This window comes from Macaca nemestrina, chromosome 1, assembly GCF_043159975.1.
Source record: "Macaca nemestrina isolate mMacNem1 chromosome 1, mMacNem.hap1, whole genome shotgun sequence".
Classification (NCBI taxonomy): domain Eukaryota; kingdom Metazoa; phylum Chordata; class Mammalia; order Primates; family Cercopithecidae; genus Macaca; species Macaca nemestrina.
In genome coordinates, this window is record NC_092125.1 from 172,633,222 (window position 1) to 172,653,153 (window position 19,932).

At 40.9% G+C, this 19,932-nt stretch overlaps 1 long non-coding RNA gene across 2 annotated transcripts in view; it reads left to right on the forward strand.

Moving 5' to 3' along the window:
- The window catches only part of LOC139362027 (uncharacterized), a 151,309-nt gene that overhangs the window by 37,980 nt on the left and 93,397 nt on the right, over nucleotides 1-19,932 (forward strand). The gene's annotated exons all lie outside the window — the stretch shown is intronic.

A 19,932-nucleotide genomic window follows, 5' to 3' on the forward strand; every position in this document is an offset into this window, starting at 1 on the left:
ACTACCTTCATTCAAGAATTTCAATGTTCCTCATTTCGTCATCTTCGTATAGCTAGGGCGACTTGAGAACAGACTTTAGGGCAGGTAGGAATGACAGCCTATGGCCTCATTTTACACAAGTTGCATATGTACGCATCTATGAGACAGCAGCGTATTTTGGAGATACCTGTTTTATTCTCTGATTCGTAATTGTGCTTCCATGTCATGGAAACACACATTGGTTGGTGTAAGAGTGTGGACTGGATAGGTATATTTCTGGAAACTTTAGCTACTTCTTTTTGGTACCATTTCCCAACAATGAGCAATCCAGGGCTCTTTTTAGTAAATAAAGGGCAGAGCTGTGATCCAGTCGACAGGTCACTTTGGTTATTTATTTATTTATTTGTTTTGACACAGAGTCTTGCTCTGTCACCCAGGCTGGAGTGCAGTGGTGTGATCTCAGCTCACTGCAACCTCCGCCTCCTGGGTTCAAGCAATTATCCTGCCTCACTCAGCCTCCCGAGTAGCTGGGATTACAGGCATGCACCACCATGCCTGGCTAATTTTTGTATTTTTGGTAGAGACGGGATTTCACCATGTTGGCCAGGTTAGTCTCGAACTTCTGACCTCAGGTGATTCACCTGCCTTGGCCTCCCAAAGTGCTGGGATTACAAGTGTGAGCCACCGTGCCAGAACTATAGGTCACTTTGAAACTTATTAGTGTTCTTCATATCACCTTGTTGAATCAGCGCATTGACCTTCCCAAGTCCCAGTCTCAGTACTTTTGAATGTGGGTATCTCCCTGAGTCAATTGCAGGGCACAGGCTGTTCTGTGTAGTTTTAGCTCTGGGAAAGCAGATACTTATTACAATGAAATGACTTTTTACAACAGACAGGAATAAAATTTGCTTAAGAAGCTGAACTGCTGCTCCTGATCATGGGGGATGGAGTGTTCAGTTAGGGCCACTGGTGAGAGTCTAATAAACTCATATTACTTATGATTGACATTAAATGGAGCGGTCTCATGGGCCGGTTACTCAGAAAGTCAATTGCCAGAAGCTTGTAGTAAAAACTCAGTGTTTTCAAATAATTTAGATGCTCCAAAAGATATTAGTATAACATGGACTGCTGAGTGTCCGAGGCAACAGAGCTGACTGAACATAAACAAGATGAGCATAGTCACATATTTATTTGAAGAACTCCTGAAGATGCCCAGAGCATAGGGATGATGGGAACGATTTTGAAATGGTTGAAAGAGAAGGAGGGGTTATATTAATACCAAATGTATTTAGGCCCAAGGACATTGTCTCCTTTAACCCTGTGTAATCCTCACAATACCAAGGCATAATTATCCCCATTTCACGGAGGGAAACAGAGACTCATAGTTACAATTTGTAAGAGGCTTGGATAGGGCTGCTTCTGTGCTAGTCTGGCCCCAAAGCCAGTAGATTATCCTTTAGATTCTGGGCCCCTCAGCCTTCTCAGTCTGGGCTTGATTTACTTGTCCAACTTTATCTTCCAACGCGAATGATTGACTCTTTTTTTTTTGACAACGTCATCTCAAACTTTAGTATCTGTTTTCTAGGCTGAGCTTACATAGAACAACCTCTGAACTGCAATGGACTCACGGAGATGCCCACACACAGATGCTCTGAGACTCCACTGGCCAATTCCAATACCCATCCTTGATTTGTTTACTCAGCCTTGCTGCATCTATTTGGATACTTAATCAAACCAATTTGTCCCTTTTTTGAATTTTTCTCTCGCTAATCAGCTTGCAAGATCCTATTTTCATTCTCAGTAAACGCTGCTGGTGCCTGATTCAGTGCTCCGCACGTTGTTGTCTCTCCAGAAATCCTTGCTGGTTGCTTGTAAGGTACCCACTCTCCCTCCTTCCCTTCCCACCCTCTCCCCCAACAAAAGCTGGTGCAGAAACATCCCAAAAGGGGCCAGGTTCCACGTGCTCCGTCCCCTTCCTCTGTCCCCTTACTGTCACCCACAAGGCCCAAATATAAAAGGCGAAAGGCGCCGTTGCAATCAGAGCCCTAAAACAAAAGGCTCAAGGGGCGACTTAATTGACTCAGCCCCAACCAACTCAAACTTCCCCGTGGTCAGATTGTTCTTTCCCGCCACCACTCCGTCTTCCTGGAAAACGCGTGAGGGGTGTGTGTGTGTGTGTGTGTGTGTGTGTGTGTGTGTGTGTGTGTGTGTTGGGGGGAAATGGGAGAGGGTTGCAATAGTGCCGAAGGTGGAGGCAGGGTGGGGTGCGGGGAGAACGTTTCCCAGGGAACCTGAGAGTCGCAGATCTCGCGGCTGGCGACTCCCAACTCTCCCAAAGAAAGCCGCGGGCTTAGCTCGTTCATCAGTGTCACATTTCAATGGCAGCGCGGCGCGGCCTCGGCCAGGTGCCCGCGCCGGGCCGCGCGCCTTCCCGGCACGGTTCGGCCCGTCGGCGATTCAGACACCAACAACCCACAAAGCCCAGATGAGAGCCCGGGGCTGGGGGAGGCCCGGAAAACCCTGCGCGCCTCTCCTTCCTGCCGCCCCCATTACCCGGGGCTCCTTCGCGGCCTGCCGCCGGGCAGTACAGGTCGAGTTCGGGCCTTGGCGGCTGGAGCCCGGCCGTCCCTGCGCCCCGCTGCGGTCGTGGCTTAGGGGTTCCGACCTTCCTGCCTTCGAAGGCCAGGGCTCTCCTCGCCCTCCACACTGGTTCCCCCGGGAGCCACTATCTGGGGCCAGGGTAGCCGAGCTTTCTGATCGCAGCCCAGCTCTGCGCGACAGCGGGGCCGCGGACACAGCGTCAGCAGAGCGGCAAGGCACTTTCTAGACTTGGGGATCTTTCGGTTTGCGAACAGGGTGGCGAGTTGAACTCGGTCCCCAGCGCCTCTGCTTTTACCCGGCCGCCGCGAGCCGACACCAGAGGGCGCCGTTTTAATGCGCTTCTGGCAAGGACGCACGCTCCGGGAGAGCCCTGGCGTCGAGGCCGGGCTGGGATCTCGGGACTCGCTGCGGCGCCCTCTCCCCTATGGCGCTCGGCCTGGGATGCAACAGCGAGCCCCGCTTCCTTCTTCGCGAGGGGAGGTTTACTGCAGTGGATCGCGCCCTGGCTTTGCACAGAATGAGGGTACCTTGCAGCCGTCCGGGTGAGGAGGAGGAGTGGCCCCCTACCCGAAGCCGTGCCCCCGCCTAACTGCTAAGGAACGCGTCTGCAGGCGTTGTTCAATTGCGAACGACTCATTAATTTTCCAGCACTTGTGCAGAATACTTTAAAATGGAAAAATGAAGGTCTTCGATGAAAATGAAGCTTGATAGTGTGCACCTGCCACTAATGTACAGTGCACGGCAACTTCCCCTCATTAGAGTGATGTCTTGGGTTGAGAACAAGTCATATAGTGAAAATCACTTCAACACGTGCCTGTTCATATGCATAAACTCCTGTGTACCAGATGGCAAAATATAATGACATCTTAAACAGCTAATTGCATAAACCTTGTAATGCAGATAATTGCTGTACCAAAGTAGGAGTTAATAATTTCCCACTGTATTGCCTGGCTTCAGAGTAATCCTCAAGGAAAGTTGTGACAATTCTAACACACTAAAGTTCACCAAGAGGTAATTAAAACTAGCACTTAAATCATTTGACTTTCAAACCCTTAATTATGATTGGGAAGAACTGCTTTGTGGAAACCCAGAATTTATGGATGGTTATGTGATAACATTTAATGCCTGTATTTCATCGTTTTCTTTAATATATTTTATTCTGGAAAATTATTCCAATAGCAAGAGGTTTCCATTTTGGGGTAAGAGTGGTTAACTTCCACCCGCAGATGGATCTGTTGATTTTTTTCAATTAAACATTTATTATAGAGCCCCTTCTATAATAACTAACTCCAAGCCTTACCATGTACCTGGCATTGTTCTAAGCACTTTACAGGTATTATCTCATTTAATCCTCAAAACAACCATATGAAATGTGTACCACTGTCATCCCCATTCTCCAGATGGAGGAAGCCCAGACATAGAGATGCTAAGTAGTTTGCTCAAAGTTGTCTAGAAGTCATTTTCCCAAACTCCAACGGTCTGACCCCAGAGCTCATTCTATTTACCACTATGCTCTGCTGTCCCCTGGATTAAACCAGGGCCTTAATACTTTAATAGTTCTAATTATTGTCTAATAATATTTAGAAATAAAACCAAAATAACGTAATTGGAGTATAAAAGTCAGTTGACAGGTAGATATCTTTGCTGAATTTATCAGTTTATGTCATGATACATTCCAGAAGCAGCTCTCTGCTATTTCCACAGGGTAATTCTACAACAGTGAATACACCAAGAAAAAATAAACCTTTGAAACTAAGTTTTTATTTCATCAATACCTAGTTTAGAAGGCATGTTTTTCAAATATTATATATTCTCGTTCATAAGTGAGCATTAAAAATGTGTACACGTAGACATACAGAGTGGAATGATGGACAGTGGATACTCAGAAAGGTGAGAGAGTAAGAGGGAGAGGGGGGTGATAAAAAATTAGTTAATGCATACATGTACATTATTCGAGTGATTGATAGCCTAAATGCCCTGACTTGACCACGTTGCAATCTAGCAAGTAACAAAGTTGCAGCTGGGCACCATGGCTCATGCCCATAATCCCAGCACTTTGGGAGGCCAAGACTAACAGATCAATGAGGCCAAGAGTTTGACACCAGCCTGGCCATCATGGTGAAACCCCATCTCTACTAAAAATAAAAAAATTTAGCCAGACGTGGTGGCAGGCACCTGTAATCCCAGATACTCTGGAGGCTGAGGCAGGAGAATCGCTTGAACCCAGCAGACAGACGTTACAGTGGATGGATATCGTGCCACTGCACTACAGCCTGGGCAGCAGAGTGAGACTCCATCTCAGAAAAACAAAACAAAGCAAAACAAAACAGACAAAAAAGTTGCACACATACAACATAAATTTGTACAAAAAATGAAAAGCATGTGTGGCTTAGTGTTTCTCTTTCTTCATCTTCAAATAAGACTAAAATTAGGCTTCCCAGGATATACAATAATGAGCATAGAACAAAATACTCTTCATAAAGTACACAGAGAACCATAGCCATAGCCCTCCTTCTCCATATTGATATTATAGAATTTCTCTTTCCTCAGTTTGGGTAGAGGTATGGGGGCATAAAATGAGAGATGCCAGCTACCTCCCTAGTATAGGGGCCATAGCATTGGAAAGCCCATCATTAGAGATTATTTTCTGTGAGTTGAGTGCCATCTCGTTTGTTTTTATGGCTGCATCATATTCCATGTCAATAAACCAACTTTTATACAGACGCCCAGTAGAGGAAATGGTTGGTTGTTTATTGCTAAGCTCCTAAATCCCTCTGGTCTCTGAGCTGATGGCTTATGTTCCTTATTAAGGGAGAAATCAGTCACAATCATGGCCAAAACTAGGACAGAAAACTTTAAAAATCCTTTAAAAATTATTTTAAGGTGGTAAATCTCATTTATGTTGGTGTGGGACTAATTGCTTAGTAGTTCCAATCTGGTTGTAGGAAGGGAAAAATATCACTCTCAAACGCTGCTAGTAGAAATGCATATTGGTAATCCTCTTCTGGAGGATAACTTGTCAGTATATATAATGCCTTATATCTTCTGATTATCCAGTCTACTTTTAGGAGTTTATCCTAAGGAAATAATCACAAACTGTTCAAATATTTGGCAACATAATGTTTGCGACAATGGTTTTATAATGTTGAATATTGGAAAGATTCTGATATTCAATTCTAGAGAATTGTTTAAGTGAACTGTGGTGTATACATACCTAGGAAAACCATGCAACTATCAAGATGTTGTGATATATTAAATGAATAAATTGTGTTATAAAATAGTAAGTGCAGCATGATCTCATTTTTGTTAAAGATGTTTGTATATATGCATGGAAAATAGACCAGTAGGAAATACATTTTAGAATAGTGGAATTATAAGTGATTTCTATTTTCTTCCTTTCCATGGTTTTATTTTCTAAATTTTTATTTTTATTTTATTTTATTTTTGAGATGAAGTCTTGCTCTGTTGCCCAGGCTGGAGTATAGCGGCATAATCTCAGCTCACTGTAACCTCTGCCTCCCTAGTTCAAGCAATTCTTCTGTCTCAGCCTCCCAAGTAGCTGGGACTACAGGTGCATGCCACCACACCTGGCTCATTTTTGTATTTTTGGTAGAGATGGGGTTTCATCATGTTGTCCAGGCTGGTCTCGAACTCCTGAGCTCAAGTGATCTGCCTGCCTTGACCTCCCAAAGTGCTGGAATTACAGATGTTAACCACCATGCGTGGCCATGTATTTGCTAAATTTCGAAAAGTAGGAATGTCTAACTTTCATAAGGAAGCACATAAGAACATAATGTAAAATTATTTACAGTCATGCATTGCCTAATGACTGCATATATGATAGTGATCCCATAAGATGATAAGAGAGCTGAAAAATTCCTATTGCCTAGTGATGCTATAGCTGTCCTAACATCCTTGCACAATGCATTACCTTTCTATGTTTAGAAAAACAAATAATTACCACTGTGTTACAATTTTCTATTCAGTACAGTAACATGCTATACAGGTTTATAACCTAGGAGCAATAGGCTATACCATATAGCCTAGGTGTGTGGTAGGCTCTGCCATCTATGTTTGTGCAAGTACTCTCTATAATGTTCACACAATGACAAAATTGCCTAGTGATGCATTTCTCAGATTGTATCCCCATTGTTAAGCAATGCATGACTGAATATTAAAAACAAAATCAACAGAGCAGATTGTACATCTATCTAGTAATGGTGACAAGGTAATTTGGACTGACTATCCCACTGAGGACAATGAGAAAAGCTTATAAGAATATAAAAATATCTGCCTTAAGGCATTGGAGAACTAGCAAGGTAGGGAAGAATTGCCTGGCCAGTATCTAGAGGAGGGTAAAGTGTGGTAGGTAAGGTCAGCATTTGGGCCTAATTTCCACCAGGGTTATTTGCCTATTTTAGAGACGGTGGCTAAGGATTAAGGTTGGGGAGCAGAAATTAAAGATCAGGGCCTGCTCAGGTTGGGAGGCCTGAGTTATGACGCTGGGAAGGTCTGAACCCTGGGAGCATGGGCGAACCAGAAATAGAGAGGGCCACAGGAGCTAAGATCAGTCTCGAATCACCTTTAAATTGGATTGAAATGATTCTGACTTGAGAGCAGAGACAAATGGGAATCCTCTTTGGGGAAGATAACATCATCCTAGACCTCAAATTAATTCTATGAACAAATTCTGAAATACAAAAACTGTTGCATAATAAGAAAACAACTAGGCATATAAGGATATAAGATGATAGGAATGAGAACCGGCAAAATCAACAGGGAATGGAAAAAGATCTATTGGGACTCCAGATATAGGAGTTATGAGACACAAACTTTAAAATTACCATATCTACCATGTTTGCAAGAGACAAACCTAAGGCATAAAAATACAGAAAATTTGATGAAAAAGAATAAAAATAATACATAATACTAACCAAAACACAACTGCTATAGCTATACATATTGTAAAGCATTACTAGAGATGAAGAGAGACTTTGCACTAAAAAAAGATTTAATTCATAGGAAATTGTAATGTACCTAATAACATAGTACAAAAATATATAAAACAAGAATTGACAAAACTGAAAGGTGAGATAGACTAATAAATAGTATAATGGGAAATTTTAATAATCACTTTCAGTGCCTAAGAGAACCCACAGACCAAACATTAGTAAGAATATAACAAATTAAAATGCATTATAATCACATTTAAATTAATGGACATGTAGAATAAAGCACACAAAAATCCCAAAATACACATTTTTTTCCAAGCACATGGAAAACTTAATAGACCATAAAGAAAGTTTCTAAAACTTTTCAAAAATTTTTATTTCAAGCAATTAAGCTAAAAATCAGTAGCAAAAACAGAATGGGAAATCCTCAACTATCTGAAAATTAATAATTATTGTTCTATAGTCCCATAGTTCAAAGAAGAAATGACAATGAGAATTAAAAAATCATTTAAACTAAAAAATTTAAAATATGTATTAAAACTAGTGTAATACAGCTAAAGTCATGCTTAGAGAAAGATCTATAGCTTCAAAGACGTATATTAGTAAGAGAGAAAGACTGTCAATCAATGTGTTAAACATTCATTTCAAACATTTAGAGACAAAGCTGCAAATTAAACAAATAAAATAGAAGATAGGAAATAATAAAGATAAAAGCAGAAACAAATGAAATAGAAAACAGAATAGAGAGGATCAATAAATCCAAAAGTTTATTTGAAAAGGCTAATAGAATTGATAAATCTCTCATGGAAAAAGGGAAGCAAAGAAAACAGAAAACACATCTAATGTCACAAATAAAAAAGGGTCAAGATTACAAATATTACACACATTAAAAAATTTAATGATAGTATAAGTAACTATGCAAATACATTTGGAAATTTACATAAAATAGACAAATTTGCTAAAAAATGAAACTTTCCAAAATGGATAATAGTAGAAAGAAAAAATATAAATGATTTGATAATTATTAGATAAATTGAATCTATAATTTAAAAACTTTTATTTAGTTAGTTATTTTGAGGCAGGGTGTCACTCTGTTGCCCTGGCTGGAGTGAAGTGTTGCGATCATGGCTCACTACAGCCTTGACCTCTTGGGCTCAGGTGATCCTCCCACCTCAGCCTCCCAAGTAGCTGGGACTCTAGGTGCATGCCATCATGTCCAGCTAATATTTGTATTTTTTTTGTAGAGACAGGGTTTCGCCATGTTGCCCAAGCTGATCTTGAACTCCTGGGCTCAAGCTATCTGTCTGCCTTGGCCTCCCAAAGTGCTGAGATTGCAGGTGTGAGTCACCACAATAAGCTCATGATTTAAAACCTTTTAATGAAGAAAATCTAGAACTAAATGGCTTTTCCAGCAAATTCTATCATTTAAAGATGAGATAATGCCAATCTTCTGAAAATTTTTTTCAGAGAGTAGAAAAAGGGACTGTAATACCCCATGAAGCCAGAATAACCTTAATACCAAAACCTGATGAGTACAGTTTAAGAAAATTATAAACCAGTCTCTCTTATGAACATAGACATTAAAAATTTAAGAAATTAGCAAAAAATTTAGCAATATATAAAAAAGGATAATAAATCATGACTAATTTGGGTTTAATCAAGGAATTCAAGGTTGGTTGGACATTCAAAAGTCAACCAACATACTGCATAAATTAAAGAGACAAATTATATGATCACCTAAATATATGCAGAAAAAGCATCTGATGAGATTCAACATCTATTTTTAATTAGAAACATCTTAGCAAACTTGCAATACAAAGGAATTTACTTATTCTGAAAAACAGTAGCTACAAAAACCCAACAGCAAACATCATACTTAGTGGTAAAATGTTAAAAGCTTTGAAATTGGGAACATCCTAAGGATGTCTATTATCAACATTTCTACTCAGTGTTGTGCTGATCCTAGTTAGTGTATGCAGCAAGGCAACAAGAGAAATAAAATGTACTGTCATGTGTCAATGATGGGAATGCATTCTGAGAAACACAGCATTAGATGATTGTGTCATTGTGTGAACATCATAAAGTGTACTTACACAAATGTAGATGGTGTAGCCTACTTCACACCTATGCTATATGGTGTAACCTATTGTTCCTGGGTGCAAACCTGTACAGGATGTTACTGTATGGAATACTGACTGAATACTGTAGGCAGTTTTAACATAATGGTACGTATTTGTGTACTAAACATAGAGAAGGTAATGCATTGGGCTATGACATTGGGATGACTATGAAGTCATTAGGTGATAAGAATTTTTCAGCTCCATTATAATCTTTCTTTTCTTTTCTTTTCTTTTTTTTTTGAGATGGAGTCTCACTCTGTCACCAGGCTAGAGTGCAGTAGTGTGGTCTTGGCTCACTGCAACCTCCACCTCCTGGGTTCCAGAGATTCTCCTGCCTTAGCCTCCCAAGTAGCTGAGATTACAGGCACACACCACCATGCCCAGGTAATTTTTGTGTTTTTAGTAGAAATGGGGTTTCACTATGTTGGCCAGGCTGGTCTTGAACTCCTGACATTGTGATCCACCCACCTTGGCCTCCCAAAGTGCTGGGATTACAGGTGTGAGCAACCACACCCCGCCCCATTATAATCTTTTAAAATTAAAATTAACATTTTTTTTTTTAGAGATGGGGTCTCCCTCTGTTGCCTAGGTTGGAGTGCAGTGGTGCAATCACAGCTCGCTGCAGGCTTGACCTCTCAGGCTCAAGCAATCTTTCAGCATCAGCTACAGAGTAGCCAGAACTACAGGTGTGTGCCATTAGGACCTGCTTCCCTTATAATCTCATTGAACCACTGTTGTATATGCAGTCTGTCATTGACCAAAATATTGTTATGTGGTACATGACTGCATAAAGATTGGAAAGGAAAAAATGAACTCTCATTATTTATATATGATATGATTGGGAATATAGAAAATCCAGAATACCTATGAATTATTAGAATTCTTAAGTGAGTTTACCAGATCACTGGATACAAGAGCAATATGTGAAAACATTGTATTTCTATATTCCAGCCTTGAACAGTAATGAAATAAACATTTAAAAGTAATCTTTTGGCTGAGTGCAGTGGCTCACACCTGTAATCCCAGCACTTTGGGAGGCCAAGGTGGGCGGATCACTTGAGGACAGGAGTTCAAGACCAGCCTGGCCAACATGGCAAAACCCCGTCTCTACTAAAAACATAAAAATTAGCCATGGGTGGTGGCACACACCTGTAATCCTAGCTACTTGGGAGGCTGAGGCAGGAGTACCACTTGAGTCTGGGAGGCAGAGGTTGCAGTGAGCTGAGATGGTGCCGCTGCACTCCAGCCTGGGCTACAGAGTGAGAGTCTGTCTCAAAAAACAAAAACAAACAAAAATAAATAAATAAATAAAATCTTTTAAAATAACATCAAAACTTTCAAATACCCAGTAATAAACCTCAGAAAACGTGTACAAGGACATAACAATATTATGTTAAAATACCTAAATTTAAAAGGCCTATACCTTGTTAAAGTTGGACAATACAATATTATAAATATGTTCTTTCTCTCCAAAATGATCTATAAGTTTAATGTATTCCTAATGAAAACCCCAACTTGAATTTTAAAATGGAACTTGGAAAGATTATTCTAAATGTACGTGTTAATGCACATGACCAAGAATAGACAAGGTATTTGATGAAGAATAGTGGGAGGGTTTGCTCCATTGCACATGAAGACTACAAAAATCAGTGTAGTATTGCCACCTGAATACAAAGTTAAAATAGGAATTCCAGCAAGAGACCCATGCACACATAGCACTTGATTCAAAGCAACATGTTGTTTCTAAAGAGTTTTTCCAAAACTGGGTCAGTTGGCTATCCTGATGGAAAACAATGAAATGACTTACTGCCTCACACCAGACTAAACATAAACAAATTCATTCACTCATTCCAGGTCACTGTAGACCTAAAAGTGAAGGATAAAACAATGAAGCTTCTAGAACATAGCATAATATATTCACAACCTTGAGACAGGGAAATTTTTCTTAAAGTGAATGAAATGAAGCACAAAATCTCAAGAGAAATATTGATGCAGTGGATTGCATAAAATTAAGAGCTTCTTTTCCTCTGAAGACACCATTAGGAGAGTGTAAAGGAAGCCACCAAATAGGAGAAGATATTTGTAAAATATATAACTGATAAAGCCTATGTCCAGAATAGATAAAAATAACTCTTATCATTTAAAAAAATACAAAATGACAAATCTGGTAGACAGGCAAGAGACTTGAACAGGGACTTCACAAAAGAAGATATTCAAGGCCAGGCACGGTGACTCATGCCTGTAATCCCGTAACTTAGGGAGGCTGAGGTGAGCAGATTAGCTGAGGTCAGGAGTTTGAGATCAGCTTAGCCAACATGATGAAACCCCTTCTCTACTAAAAATACAAAAATTAACCAGGCATGGTGAGGGGCTCCTGTAATCCCAGCTACTTGGGGGGCGGAGGCAGGATAATTGCTTGAATCTGGGAGGTGGAGGTTGCAATGAGCCGAGATCATGCCATTGCACTCCAGGCTGGGCGATAGAGTGAGACCCTGTCTCAAAAAAAAAGAAAAAAAAAAAAAGATAAAACAAAACATATAAAAGATGCCCATTAGCCATCAGGGAATAAAAAATTAAAAACTACATAAAATATCACACACATGCCAGAAGGGTTAAAATCAATAGACTGAAATCACCAACCATTGTTGTGCACATGGAGCAACTGACATTCGCATACGTTGCTGGTAGATGTGAAATTGATGCAACTACTTTGGAAAACAGTTTGGCACTATCTACTAATGTTGAACATAAGAATACCTTGTGACCCGGAAATTAGTCTCTAGGTATAGATCCAACAGAAATGTGTGCTCCTAAAATGTGAAAGAAAGTTCATAGCAACATTATTCAAATGAATTAAAAATTGGAAACCATCCAACTGTCCATCATCTGTGGACTAGATAAATAAAGTGGTCATATGTTCACACTTTGTAATAATTCACAACAGCAAAAAATGAATAAGGGCTGGGCGCTGTGGCTCATGCCTCTAATCCCAATGCTTTGGAAGGCCTAGGCAGGAGGATTGTTTGAGGCTGAGTTTGAGACCTGGTCAACATTTTAAGATGTGTCTCTACAAAAAATTTTTAAAAATGGGCTGGGCATGGTGACACATGCCTGTAGTCCCAGCTACTTGAGAGGCTGAGACAGGAAGATCGTTTGAGCCCAGGAATTGAAGGCTGCAATGTGCTATGATCATGCTACTGCACTTCAGCCTGTGTGGCAGAGCGAGACTCTGTCTCTAAAGAAAAGAATAAAAAAGAAAAGAATAAGCTAAAGCTATAGCTATGGCTACTTACAGCAGAATGGATCAGTCTCACAAACATAATATTGATTAAAAGAAACCCAATACAGAAGAATGTGTAGTATGTGATTCAATTCATATAAAGAACCAAAAAAAAAAAAAAAAGAAAGGAAGAAAGAAAGAAAAAAAAATGCAAAACCAAACTGTGCTGCTTATGGGTATGTATGTAGGTGATAAAATTATAAAGGAAAGCAAGAACATAGTATTCATGAAAGTCAAAATCATGGTAGGTGATGTTTGGAGGGAACTAAAGGGAGGAGTTTCTAGATGCTGATCATGTTCTGTTTCTTGACCTGGGTGGTGGTATCACACACGTTCACTTTCAACAAATTGTTGTGCTGCATATTTTTGTTTTCATGCCTTATATATTTTTGTTTAGTAATATGTTTTAGGTATACATTATTTTTTTCATAATACAAAGGTTAAAGGCTGGAGTCACCTGCATACAGTTTATAAGGTGGAACATTTAGATTGTGCCAAAAATCTTTCAGAAAAATATTTATGCCCACATTAAGGGCAATAGTTATAAGAGACAGCATATGCATGGCCCTTGTGAGTTCCACTCACCACTTCTTTTGTGGCCAACACACATCACCAATTAGATTGTGGCATTCTTTCCAAAGGCCCAGTATGCCATTCTCAACCAATCTTACTGACTCATCATGAAAGTTGCAATCTATTCTCCATCCCTTTTCTACATATTCTGACTGGTTAAATAAAGATAAAGAGTCAGGGGAAGGTGCAGTGGCTCACGCCTGTAATCCCAACACTTTGGGAGGCCAAGGCAGATGGATCACTTGAGCTCAGGGGTTTGAGACCAACCTGGGTAACATGGTAAAACCCCGTCTCTACTAAAAATTCAAAAATTAGCCAGGTGTGTGCTGCACGCCTGTGGTCCCAGCTACTTAGGAGGCTGAGGTGGGAGGATCCCTTGAGCCTGAGGAGATTGAGGCTGCAGTGAGCCATGATTGCGCCACTGCTCTCCAGCCTGGGTGAAAGAGTGAGACCCTGTCTCAAAAACAGAAGGAGGCGGGGAGTCAGACTAGTTTTTGAACCCAGTGCTGCATACCCTTCAAAGCTTACTATATCTTGACATGAATAAAGAAATTGTGCATAAAATCAACATCAGCCCTAGATGCAGGAATCTAAACAAAGAACTCCTGAGGGATGATACAACGATTACAGTTCTTCTGAGTAGAGCACATTTTATTTATTTATTTTATCAAAAGACAAACTAGGCACTCTTCTGGTCACTTGGGACAAAGAAGAAACAGCACAGATATGATCCCTGCCCTTGTGGAGTTTACCTGTCAGTCTCAGGCTCCCTTAGGCATGTGTGCCATTTTTCCTGGCTGTCACCCTCCTGTCTGATCCCCTACTGCTACTGTTCACCATTCATTGCCATTGCTGCTATTCAATTCATCAAGAATTTGTTCACCGTCCTGGTGACTGGAACTGTGCAAGATGATATGAAGGGATATAGTGAGAATATGAGACATATTCCCAGTCTGGATGCCATTCCATGAAATTTAGGGATGTAAGATCCATATTCACATTAACAAGGTAAAAATACAGGACCTGAGTGGGATGGAAAAAAACTGCTGTAGGATTTTCATGGCAGGAGGAATTGACAAAAGTGTAAGTAGATAGAGAAAACTTCATGAACAGAGTCCTTAGTTAAAACTTTAAATTTTTTTTTTTTTTTAGACGAGGTCTCACCCTGTCACCCAGGCTGGAGTGCAGCCTTGAACTCTGGGCTCAGATGATCCTCTTACCTCAGCCTCCTGAGTAGCTGAGACCACAGGCACGCGCCACCACACCCGGCTAATTTTTCTATGTTTTGTAGAGACAGGGTTTTACCATGCTGCCCAGGCTGCTCTGGAACTCCTGGGCTCAAGTGATCCTCCCGCCACAGCCTCCCAAAGTTCTGGGATTACAGACATGAGCCACCTTACCTGTAGCTTTTACTCTTTTAAATGTAAACCCCAGTCTTTTAACATGGCTTAGGGGCCCATTATAACCTTGGTGCCTGACGACCTTTATACTTCCAACTCCTTGTTTGGTGAGTCCACACTTGACATTCAAATTTAACCCATGTACCACCTCCTTTAAGAAGACTTTCTTGATCTCTTGTTAAGCATATATATGTGTCTCCCTCATGCTCTCCCATATCATTTATTTTCTTTGTTTTTTTTTTTTTTTTTTTTTTGAGACGGAGTTTCGCTCTGTCGCCCAGGCTGGAGTGCAATGGCGCGATCTCCGGCTCACTGCAACCTCCACCTCCTGGGTTCAAGCAATTCTCCTGCCTCAGCCTCCTGAGCAGCTGGGATTACAGGCATGTGCCACCACACCCGGCTAATTCTGTATTTTTAATAGAGACCGGGTTTCTCTGTGTTGGTCAGGCTGGTGTCGAACTCCCAACCTCAGGTGATCCGCCCGCCTCAGCCTCCCAAAGTGCTGGGATTACAGGCGTAAGCCACTGCGCCCAGCTGATATCATTTATTTTCAAATGACATTTATCACACTGTGGTGATTAGTTTAATTTTTTTCCCCAATTCTGTAACCCCAGCACATATGCAGAATGATTTTTACATGATAAGTAATCAATATTTGTTGACTATTGAGGCAATGTATTATAGGAGATAAGGAAGTATATTAAAAGTGTTGATAATGACACTGGTGCATTTGCCTGCATGTAGCATCACAAAGAATATCTGAGAAGGGTAGGAAATCACTCTTTTCAATAGTGCATCTGGGATCAATTCTAGTGACTAGATTTACATTCTCATGCTTAGTTCAGTACCATACTTCTTCTTCTTCTTCTTCTTGCTTTTTTTTTTTTTTGAGATGGAGTGTCGCTCTGTTGCCCAGGCTGGAGTGTTTTGAGATGGAGTCTCACTCTGTTGCCCAGGCTGGAGTGCAGTGGTACGATCTCAGCTCACTGCAACCTCCGCCTCCCAGGTTCAAGTGATTCTCCAGCCTCAGCCTCCTGAATAGCTGGGACTATAGGCACCTGCCACCATGCCCGGCTAATTTCTGTATTCTTAGTAGAGACAAGGTTTCACCATATTGATCAGGTTGGTCTTGAACTCCTGACCTCAGGTGATCCACCCACCTCGACCTCCCAAAGTGCTGGGATTACAGGCATGAGCCACTGCGCCCGGCCCATACTTCTACTTTTTTCTTTTTTAATTCCTCCTGTCAGTTTCTCTATACTTGGTTTTGTACAGTTTAACATTTCTATCAATTGTTTGCATGAGGAATAGATGTTTCATTTAATAAAACCTACAGATGACAGAGAGCCAGAAGGAATAGCTAATACCGCAGATGATAGAATCAAGATTTAAAATAATCTTGACAAGGTAGACTATTTGTCCAAAAACCACAAGATGATATCCCACAGGGATATATGCAAAGTTTTGTGTTTATATTGAAGAAAAAAATCAATGACACAATTATAGAAGCCTAGCTTTATGTAAGTAAACTGAAAAAATATTTAAGTGTTTTAGCTATCATTAAAGGAAGTTACAGGCATCAGCAAGGAACCCTCCCCAAAAAACTCAAAGACTAAAATTGCAAAATCGACACACATAATGGACAGTATTAGGTATATACAAAAGTAATTTCAAGGGTGAAACAATGCAAACGGAATTTGATTGTGGAATAATCAGTGGTGTTATGTCTAAAAATAGAAGGTGTCAGTCCAAAGGTAAATGGATTGTTAGCATGAAACATAGAAAGTGAGGAGCCAGGCCAGACGTGGTGGCTCACACCTGTAATCCCAGCACTTTGGGAGGCTGAGGCAGGTGGATCACGAGGTCAGGAGTTCGAGACCATCCTGGCTAACAAGATGAAACCCCGTCTCTACTAAAAAAAAAACCCAAAAAACAAAACATTAGCCAGGCATAGTGGCGGGCACCTGTAGTCCCAGCTACTCGGGAGGCTGAGGCAGGAGAATGGCGTGAACCCGGGAAGTGGAGCTTGCAGTGAGCTGAGATCACGCCACTGCACTCCAGCCTGGGCAACAGAGTGAGACTCCATCTCAAAAATAAAATAAAATAAAATGAAAAATAAAATAAAAAAGAAAATGAGGAGCCAGAGTGGACCAACTGGTATGGTGTCAGAGGATAATTATGTACATGGCCAGTGGGTGATGATACCTGATACCTGGGCCAATCCAGATACCTGTGCCATATTTCTAGAGATTCAGTCAGTGGGTAAGTACATGGCCTTGGGGTCACGCTTTAAAACCAAGTTTGCAAAGGACGAATTACGTGATTTTTGAGGAAGTTACCACTGCTTCGACAGTTCTCACCTATATTATGGGGAGAATCATGATCCCTACTTCCAGAGTAGTGAGTATTAAATAAGATGATATGTGATGGTGCTTGGCCCTTAGTCAGGGTTTAAATACATAGTAGTTATTATTATGGTTTTCTTCATTATAGATTGATATACTGACTTTTCAGTTTCTACACCAGTCTTTTGTGAAATTCTACAAATGGTTCTTTCCTCAAGAGTATGCTTCGTTTTTACTGAGCTGAGAAAAAACTCAAATTCCTGAATGTTTGACCCTGAGACTACAGTCATAGTTATTTTTTATAATATTCATTATACATAGTTACCATGTAATGATACCATGGTAACTATGTTAAACAGACCATAATGGAATGTTTTATTAAATTATAAAAATCTATACTCTAAAACTGGCTGAACAAACTGAAATATATCCAGGTTACCATGGCTTAAGAATGGCTAAAGAGCCAGAAATGCTAAAGGGAGCCAGTCTGGTTGTCTTCAATCCTTGAAGACATGTCATGCGGAATAGGGAGCAGATTTGCTCGCCTCCATGAAACGAAGGCCTCCACAGTGAAGGGAGCTGCCTCAGAACCCAAGTTTCTCTCCGCTGAATGCACATATTGCAGTCCCCTGACAGACTATGGAAAAATAGCTCTTTGGATCTGTATTTATGTAAGGCTGGACATACGCAAAGAAATTTATCAGCCATTATCTTAAGTCCCTATGAAAACCCTGTGAAATAAACAGGATGTGTAAATCAGTCTTTGGCTTCTAAATCCAGTGGGTTTTTTGTTTGTTAGTTTGTTTTGGTTTTTGGTTTTTGAGACAAGGTCTTACTCTGTCATCCAAGCTGGAGTACATTGGCACAATCTCAGCTCACTGCACCTTCCGCCTCCTGGGCTCAAGTGATTCTCCCACCTCAGCCTCCCAAGTAGCTGGGACCACAGGCCTGCACCACCACGCCTGGCTAATTTTTGTCTTTTTTGTAGACACAGGATCCCACCATGTTGCCCAGGCTGACCTTGAACTCCTGGCCTAAAGCAATCTGCCAGTCTCGGCCTCTCAGTGTTGGGATTACAGGTATGAGCCACCACACCCAGCCTGTTGTTTTTTGAAAGTGTGTTCTGAAGTCATCTACATCAGAATCACCCATTTGATACCTGGGCCTATCCAGATACCTGTGCCATATTTCTAGACATTCAGATTCATTGAACCTGGAGCAGAGCCCAGGAAACTGCACTGGTTCCAGTCCAATGCTTTTCTACTTCTCTGCTAAACTTTCTACTCTAATATCAATTTTAAGGTTATTCTTTCAATGAATATTTACTAATTCCTCCTATGTAGCAGTCATGGTTTCAGAGGCTGGCAGATACAGTGGTAAATAAGATTAAATAAGTCTCTTTGTTTTTCAAGCTTATAACTAGTGGGAGGACACATTTTTGAAATAAGCAAACCAGTAAAAATTGAAAAACGTATCAGACAGTGAGAGAGGCTTGTTAAGAAATAAACAGAGTGCTATTGCTGAGAGTGACCAGTGGCTTTTCTGGACTGGAGCACCTCTCAGATGGCGATGTTAACCTGAGAGCTGCATGTTAAGAATGAAACCACCATGCATAAGGTCAGGGTTCCAGCTAACCAGTTGTCTAGTGCCAAGGCCCTAAGAGGAGAATGAGCCTGTTGTGTAGTTAAGAAGCAGAAACAAGGGCATTGTGGCTGGAGTGTGCTACGTGAAGGCAGAGTGCGGCGTCAGTTCAGACAGGTTAACAGTTCCCAGATCATGCACAGCTTTGGAAGCCAGAGAAACATCCGATTTTATTTTGAGATGGGAATTGGTTGGAGAGTTTTAAACCAGAGAAGGTAAAATCTGATGTATATTTTTATAAGGTCCCTCTGGCTGTTGTGCAGACTCTATAGGGGTGTGACGCCTAGTTATTAAATATATCATACTATCACTGGAGAGAACTTGCTTTTCATGTTGTCTCTGTTCACAGTATATAACACTTTATAGTTTACAAAGCATTTTTTTTTTTTTTTTTTGAGACAGAGTCTTGCTCTGTTGACCAGGCTTGAGTGCAGTGGCGGATCTTGGCTCACTGCAACCTCTGCCTCCCAGGTTCAAGCAATTCTCTTGCCTCAGTCTCCCGAGTAGCTGGGATTATAGGTGTGTGCCACCACGCCCGGCTAATTTTTTGTATTTTTAGTAGAGTTGGGGGTTTCAAAATGTTGGCCACGCTGATCTCAAACTCCTGGCCTCAAGCGATCCACCCACCTCAACCTCCCAGTGTTGGGATTACAGGCATTAGTCACTGTACCTGGCCTACAAAGCATTTTTATATACCCTATTTCATTTGATACTCTCAAATGATATGTGATTATAGATATATGAGATTCATATATCTATAATCCTCATTTTACTGATGAGGAAACTGAGGCTCATAAAGAATGAGATTCTTCTTAGGCCACGTATCTTTTAAAGGAAGACATTGGGAGATGGGGGAGATTTTACATAAAACTCTGGAATTTTTGCTTTTCAGAAAATAAAGGCTAGGCACTGTGGCTCACACTTTGGGAGGCCAGGGTGGGAGGACTGCTTGAGCTCAGGAGTTTGAGGCCAGCCTGGGGAACATAGAGAGACCCCATCTCAACAAAAAGTGCAAAATTTGCTGGGTGTTCTGGTGCACCC